Source organism: Lygodium microphyllum, chromosome 16 (assembly GCF_053477565.2).
Source record: "Lygodium microphyllum isolate KBCC chromosome 16, Lygodium_microphyllum_v1.1.10, whole genome shotgun sequence".
Taxonomy (NCBI): domain Eukaryota; kingdom Viridiplantae; phylum Streptophyta; class Polypodiopsida; order Schizaeales; family Lygodiaceae; genus Lygodium; species Lygodium microphyllum.
The window spans coordinates 123,687,600-123,696,220 of record NC_141150.1 but is presented as its reverse complement, the minus strand read 5'-3'; the positions used below and the strand labels follow the sequence as shown (position 1 = coordinate 123,696,220).

The window sequence follows — 8,621 nt, the reverse complement described above, 5'->3', positions numbered from 1 at the left end:
GCAGGTCTCAGGGGATATTGAGATGTTTCACCCACACTCCTTGTTTGAAGCAATCTCTTTAGCACTAAATAGTGAAAAGAAGCTTAGGGGTAATCGCATGAAGCAAGAGCATCCAAATTTTAATCAAGGCAAGAGGCTTGCTTCATCTTTTATAAGTGACAGGTATAATAAATTCAAGCATCCCTTCTTTAAAAGAGAGGAAGCACAACCACACTCTTGGGAGGACAAGAAAGAAAAGGTCATCAACAACAGTCAAGGCAACCACAACGGTTTTAACGGTCAAGGCGCTCATCCTAACTTCAAGAAGACCAACGGCACTTCCAACCAAAGGGCCGAGGACCACTTGAAGAGGGTAAAGTGCTTCAATTATCATCGCCTAGGACATTATGCAGACAAATGCCCAATGAAGAAAGAAGAAAAAGCTCACCCTCCTGCTCAAGTCACCATGGTCGAAGATGAGCCTATCCTAGAAGAAGAAGCGGATTTGGAAGACAACGACGACTACGATGATGATTACGATCCAAACTATGAGGGTAATGACGATCAAGCGAATGAAGGTAACCCTAAACCCTCATCCATTTCACCTTACACTCTTTTAAAAATCAAAGGTATTGTGCAAGGAAAAGAAGTGAGTATTTTGTTTGATGATGGAAGTAGCCATGATTTTATTTCGAATCGCATTGCTAAATCTCTTAATCTACCTCTTACACCATCTGGATACAAAGTTAAGACTGCTTTCAATAACCAAAAGTACAATTGCACTCAACAAGTGGAAAACTTAAAGATTTCAATTGAGAACTCTCAAGAGTGTACTTTTCTTGTTGCTCCATTGCATGGGATAGATATCATCTTAGGAATGCCATTTCGTCCATGAATTAAATCCTAAGATTGATTATAGCAATCGTTCTCTTACTTTCATGTATGAAGGTCATCAAATTTGTTTACATACTGCATTTGAAAGTGAAGATCAACCATTACTATCTCACACTCAAGCTAAAAGGGCCATTCGCAAATGAGATAAAGCATTTCTTGTGTACATTAATGAAATATCTACTGCACAAGAATCACATTGTAATGATGCACAAAAAGATTTTCTTGCTCAATTTCAAGAGTGTTTTATGCATGATTTAACGTTGGTTTACCTATGTCTCGACCTGAGGACCATAGCATAGAGACCATTCATGGTAGCGCACCCCCTTGTCGAGCTCCCTATCGCGTAAACCCTCTTGAACAACAAGAGATTAAGTCTCAAGTTCAAGAGATACTCAACCGAGAGCTCATAAGACCAAGTAGTTCACCATATGGGGCACCCATTCTCCTTGTCAAAAAGAAGAATGGTACATACCGCATGTGTATAGACTACTGCGCATTGAATAAGATCACTATCAAGAATAGGTTTCCTATTCCACGTATAGATGATCTATTGGACAAGCTTAAGGGGGCCACCACTTTTAGCAAGATGGATCTAAAATCGGGATATCACCAAGTGAGGATGACTAGTGAGGATATTTATAAGACTGCGTTTCATACACAAACCGGTCATTATGAATTCCTTGCCATGCCGTTTGGCTTGACAAATGCACCGGCCACCTTCACAAGGATGATGAATAGGATCTTCAGAGATTACCAAGACTTTGTTATAGTGTTCTTTGATGATATACTAGTCTTTAGCAAATCCGAAGAGGAACACAAGAAACATCTTGCTAAAGTGTTCCAATCACTCAAGGAAAATCAACTTTATCTTAACCCAGAGAAAAGTATGTTTTTCCAACAAGAAATTGAATACCTAGGTCACATAGTATCTAAGGAAGGGATAAAGGTTGACCCAAAGAAGATACAAGCTATCAAATCATGGCCAAGACCCAAAAACTTGCATGAACTTCGTTCTTTTCTTGGTTTATGTAGTTTCTACAGGAAATTTGTGCGCAATTTTTCATATAAAGCTCACTATCTCACCTTGTTGCTAAAGAAGAATACACCTTACACATGGACTAAAGTGCAGGATCAGTCTTTTCAAGCACTTAAATACGCTTTAACACATGCACCAGTACTCCAATTACTTGATTTTAATCGTCCCTTCTTTGTGGTTGTTACTGATGCTAGTGGAAAAGGTTTGGGTGTTGTTTTAATGGAGGATAACCATCCACTTGCTTATAAAAGCACAAAATTTAGACCAGCACAGGTTAAGTATAGCACTTATGATAAGGAATTGTCTGATGTAGTGCATGCACTTAAAATTTGGAAGCATTATTTGATGGGTACTGACTTTGTTATAAAAACTGTTCATCAAAGTTTAAAACATTTATTCTCATAGCCATTGATTTCAGATAGGCATATTAAGTGGGCCGCATTTATTCAAAGTTTTCAACCAATTCTTCAATACCATCTTGGTCAGATGCTTTGAGTAGAAAGCCAACTCTTAATCACCTACTATCGGTCATTCATGGTATTTCATTTGAATCTATGCGTGACACTTATGCACTTTATGATGATTTTAAGCATATTTGGACTCAAATGAATCAACCCAATACATAATCAATTGTTGATTACTCTATTCAAGACAAATTTCTCTATTTTCAAAAGAAATTGTGCATCTCTAAACGATTTCGAAACCCTCTCATAGAGAAATTGCATAATCCACCTTATGCGGGCCATAGAGGTGTAGCAGCCACATTTCAAAATCTATCTCGTGACTTCTTTTGGCCTCTTATGAAACAAGATGTCAAATCCTTTGTTGCTAAATGTTTGATTTGTCAAAAGGTTAAGTCTACCATAAGCAAGAAGTTAGGGTTACTCCATCCACTCCCTATTCCCGAGAGACCTTGGGAACATATTTTTGTTATGTTGTTTCCTCTAACGATGCATAAGCGTGACATGATTTGGACCATCATAGATTGTTTTAGCAAACATGCTTATTTCATTCCTTGTAATAAGAAATTGTCTGCACCTCAAGCCGCTAACTTATTTTTGAAGCATGTGTTCACTCACCATGGGTTACCTAAGGTAATAGTATCTGATAGAGATTCCACGTTTTGTAGTGCATGTTGACAAACTTTATTCTCTAATCTAGGTACTACCTTAGACTATTCTACTACATTCCATCCACAATCCAATGGTCAGAGTGAGATCACTAATCGCACAATCATTGATTTTCTCAAAGCTTATGTTCATACACAACCAAAAAGGTGGGATGACTACATACACATTTTGCAATTTGCATACAATAACACCACTCATTCTGCTACTAGAAAAGCACCTTTTGAAATAGTATATGGTCACACACTCCCTACACCTGTTACATGATTATCAAATACTATTCCTGCTGTTGCTGACAATTTAACTGTTGATTTTGATAAAATTTATGCTAATGTTCATGCTGCCATTTCCCACTCACAAGAATTGTTTACTCGTCAAGCTCATAAGCACAGGAAGCCTTATCTTTTTAAGACAGGAGATTATGTGATGCTTCACATTCAAAAGCATCGTATCAAAAGTGTTGACACTAACCCCTTTGTGAAGCTAGCACCACGATTTTATGGACCTTTCAAAGTAATTCACAAAATTAATGATGTTGCATATCATCTTGAATTGCCTAATCATTGGAAGATACATAATTCTTTTCATATTAGTCTCTTGAAACCTTTTAAGGTTACTGTTCCATCTCATCCTATATATGTTGAAGCTCCTCAATTGGTGGATCAAGAGGAACAACTACTCCCTGATGCTATAGTAGACCATGAGACTACCACCACACGTGTTGGTTCTGTGTATAACCATTATCTTGTGACTTTTAAGAACCATCCTAGAGAAGATGCTAAATGGTTTCCCTAAACGTTTTTCCGTACTTATCCCAAACTTCTGGACTCTTATAATCACACACTAGATAGTTGTGAGTGAAGCAACTGAGGACAGTTGCTATCCTGGGTAGGAGGGATGTTATGGGGTGTCCGTACCCTCCTAGTGCGTAACATCCATGGTTAATGGGCGCTATACTCTTATGGATAGCTAGATTGAATTGATCGATTTACTGTTTGTTGTTGGTGTATTGAATACTAATTGTGTGTGATGGACAACTGTAGGTTGGAGAGAGTGATAATGAAGTGAAGGGCAGGATTGCGGTGGATGGCGGGAACACGTTTTGGACGGCTTACTAGCGGCCGAGATTACCCAGATTTTTATTATGACTATGGTTAATAGTCACTTGTAAATAAATACCCTAAGAGGGTGCACTTGTAAATAGCCTTGAGATAAACAGATAAGACATACAATAAAAATAGGAGCTTGCTTTTGGGATAAAAGCTCCTTCTTGTAAATAAAGAAGCCCCTTGTCATGCACCCTAGTTTTGGCACAAAGGGCACCCTTTAATATATAAATACTCAAGATGGATAGGGTGCTGCCATTTGGAGGGGGAGATTGAACCCATTCTTGTGTTGATGCTTTTATTTGATCTTTACCCTATGTTACACCATATGCATGGAGATTTCAATTGTTATGCTTGATCTTTGTGCAATCTTGTGTAAGTTTGTGTGTACTTGAGGGATCTTGTCCCTTTCAAAGTTAGTGAACTTAGAGTTTCCTAGAGAACTATGCAAATTTAATAGTATGAATTTTCTTACTCAGAAATTACCTCCTTGGAGTTTTTCGCTCTCGGAAGGTTGACATACCCAAATTTGAGTAAGAAATGAAAGTTTATCTTCCAAACTATTGTGGATAAGGAGAAAGAATGTAAGTGGAATTAGCAGAAAAGGAAAAAATGTGAAAACTTTCCACTCCAGGAGCACCCAACGGATAAGAGAGAATGTAAGAAATTTAGCAAGTCCTCAAAAGAGGGGTAAAACACATTTTTAGCACATTCTCAACCAATCAAATAAAGAACTACAAGAAGAGAGGCGCCTCTTGTTGCTAAAATGAGCCCTACATAGTCACCTGGCCCTCTAGAGGCTAAAATAAGCCCTACACAGTCACATGGCCCCCTAGAGGCTATATAAAGACCCCCTACCTACATCATTGCCTAACCCATATGGAAGAGAAATCTTGTTTGGCAACCTCTATTTAATCATTTTTGCTAGTAGGAAAACGTAATTTATCATTTTTCGCTAGTAGAATATGTAAATTTTCTCTTTTATTTATTCAAACTAGAGATTCTTTACTCTAGAAACATAAATACTCACTCCTCTTTACATGGATTATATATATATATATATATATATATATATATATATATATATATATATATATATATATAGAAAAAATGCTTAATTTTATTTTTAATTGAGAAGGTAGTGTCGTTATAATGATGAAATTTTGGGAAATCTAATTAAAGAGTTACTTTAGAAAATTGAGTAGGGGACTAGGAGAAGATAAATAGATGTGTAATTATGGAATTTAAAATTCTAAAATTAGTGAAAAAATAACATAGAATTTATGGGGAAATTAACTAAACACTTAATTAAGCTAAGAGGATTTGTTAATCACTTCCTCTCACTTAGTATAACCTAGGATAAATTTCCCCTTAATTTGTGAATTAAGAGTATAGAGAATTTTCTAATTTAATGAGCTTTTAGGAATAAATTTATTAGGGAAATTATTCAGAAGAGTTGGAAAATTATGAAATTTGGAACTGAGGCCTCTTAACACCTATAATATTGATTTGCTCCTTGGTGCTCAATATTGAAATAGACATAAGCTAGCTTGATCTCTATGTCCTTCTTCTCTTGTAATGAATTGATTCACTTGAGCCTTAGATTTGTCACCTTGATTTGCTTTAGGATTATATCTCACTATTTGAGATCCAACATTAGACTGACTTTCATTACCCTTGAATGCTCCTTGCGGTCCTCCAAATCCACCTATTTTTTGATGTGCTATTGCTAGAAGTTCCTTTGGGAAAGATTCATAAAATTCTAGAAGCTAGAGGATTAGTTCGATCTGAGAAGCCTTTATTGGGGTTAGGTTCTTGGTTAAAGTTCTTGTTAGGGTCCCAAGAGTTGTGAACATTTGAAGGATTTAGGTTTGAGGGTTGACGTAGATTAGGGTCTGGAGGACAATCTCTAGCACAATGTCTTGGATTAAGACAATTAAGGCACAAATTCTCTCTAAAGGCCTTCTCTTTAAGGAAAATAGGTAGCTAACTTATCTCCCATTGAGGATTAGATTTGAAGCTGGAATGATTCCACTTAACATCCCAATTTGGTAGAGGTTCCTCCTTGCACTTCATGGTTAAATTCACTTCTTACTCCATTGGCTTCCCACCATCCAATACGTCTATGAAAGTAGCCAATCAAAGAGATTGCAAATGAGAATTCAATGGAGGGCTCAAAGCTATAATGAATCTAGCCACCTTGACTTCTTAAGTCATTCTTGGAGGTGCATATTGCAATAAGATGAGGAAGTGATGATAATATCCCTCCAAATCATTAGGGGAACTTTGAGGTCATTTTTTTTCCTTTTAGCATGTAGAGAGGGAGTGCTCTTAGCCAATGAGAGGAGAGCTTACGCTATGGAATATTTCTTTTTGAAAATAAGAAGTGCATTTCTTTTGCTAATTTTATTTAGGGGAAAATTCGTGAAAGGGTCTTTTTCATGTCAGAAGCTCACCTTTTTCCTCCTCTAGCTCTTCCTTTTTCACCCCCAAACCATCATGACAAATGTCGAGCTCAGCCTTCTCTCTTCACGAGGCCACCTACTTTCTTTAGAGCCAAAAGCGCCCCCCCCCCTCTTTCTCGCCATTTTGAATTTTGTTGTTCCCCCTTCTCCTTCTCTTGCTCATTCTTCTTTTTCATTTTTTGGCTATAGAAAACTATGCTAGATCTAAACGTCCTAGTACCTCCATTGAATATATATCCACATATAATACATTTGATATGTAGGAGGGTAGATGGATTCCTATTATCATAGCTAAGGGTAGTTGGATAACTATGCAACAAAACAGGAGAAAGAAACAGGTAACCACCAATCCATTCATTTCGTGTTGGAAAGGAAGAGTGAAGGATTTTAGACACGGCTCAAACATGAAGACAATCAAAGAGGTGCTGGTACAACATGTTTTTATGCATACCATCTTCAACCAAATACCTGGGATCTTCCTTTACACAGGCCTAACTATAAGTTCTCTTTGCATGTTAAAACTAAAGTTAGATTTATGATTTTATATATTTCTAGCATTTAGCTTTTGATTTTGTAGATTTATATCCCTCCAACTTAGAGGAATGGCAGCCAGTGGAGTGTATTGTTGATATGATTGATGTTTTTCATGCCTTTGTTGGAGAGGAACTCTATAAAGGAAGAACAAGAGGGTCCCTTGCAGAGAATGATGTGTTCTTTTATGACCATTTCTATGTCTCTCCTAACTCACAAGGATCATGGGGTTCTCTGACCAAGCTTCCACTTCCTGATTTTGGGTGTGAGGAGTGGCCTTTACCAAATTCTAGCACAAGTGAATGCTATAGATGTAAGCTATTCAATGAACTTCATAGATGTATGAAACCTAATATTGCCAGTAAACAGAGCAAAATTGTCCTCTTCATGCCTATCCTTGTGTTTGTAGACTTCTTCTCTAATATTCAAGCTGGAAGGTGTAAAACTTTGTTCTAAGTGAGAAGCTTACAAGCAAAAAATGTTCTTCAGTTTGTTGATGAAGGCTGGGACACAAAAGTAGTTAGTGGAATCACATGTAAGGTGCATCAAGAGTCAATTTCTTGCAAATATATGGTTGCTACACAAAACTTCATTTTGACGTTTTATTATAGTAGATGGCACCATGTGGGTGGTGTCCTAATCCCTCTAGACCAAGACATGGAAGATTTTGGCGTGAATCCAGTCATTGATCTTGATTTGTGGCTTAACAATGAAGTTATCACTATTTTAAAGATAAGGGCCATGTGTACATTGCAACAAGTGAGACAGAATCTTCTAAATGAAGAAATTGAATTGCCAAAGTCATTTTATTTCAAAGTGGATGACAAAAAGGCAAGTTTGTTTGACTCTAACATTAATGTTGTTAACATTTCATACTAGTATGCATATCTTCTTACTTTACACTCTTTGCAGGTCTCTAAAAGGAGTGAAAGGAATATAAGATGCAAAGACATCCAAAATGCTGTTGTTTAAGTAATTAGGTAAAAGAAACATGAAAACATAATCAGATTGATTTCCTCAAAGACTTACATATCAAATTACTTTGAATTATATTTACAAGTGCAAACTTTTGTTTGCCTTTTCTATAGGAGATTACATATCTCGGATTAAGAAGGTTGCTGGAGATTACTATCAAGGATTTACAAAATGCTGGAGATATAAAAAAAACTTCCACCTAAATGTAACCCAAAAGGGAAAATGGATGTACAAAGTATTTTTTTAATGAGAAGAGTCAATCTATTTCTTGTGTCTTGGACTCATCCTGGTAGAGGCAGGTATTGGCTTTGAAGGGGTGCTTGGTGGTGTTCTCTCTTCTGCCTTTCTTGCTTTCTTCTTTTGCTTCACCTTCTTATCCTTCTTCTCCTCCTCTTTCTTCTCCTCCTGTTGTTGTTTCTTCTCCTCCTCCTCTTCTTTGTCCTCCTCCTTCTCTTCCCTCTCCTCTTCTTTGTCCTCCTCCTTCTCTTCTTTCTTCTCCGCTTCTTTC

The 8,621-nt window shown here is 37.0% G+C and overlaps 1 pseudogene; it reads left to right on the top strand.

The window, feature by feature from the left end:
* Positions 1-445: 445 nt before the first annotated feature.
* Positions 446-8,316, top strand: LOC148023360 (uncharacterized; annotated as a pseudogene).
* The last annotated feature ends 305 nt before the right edge of the window (positions 8,317-8,621 follow it).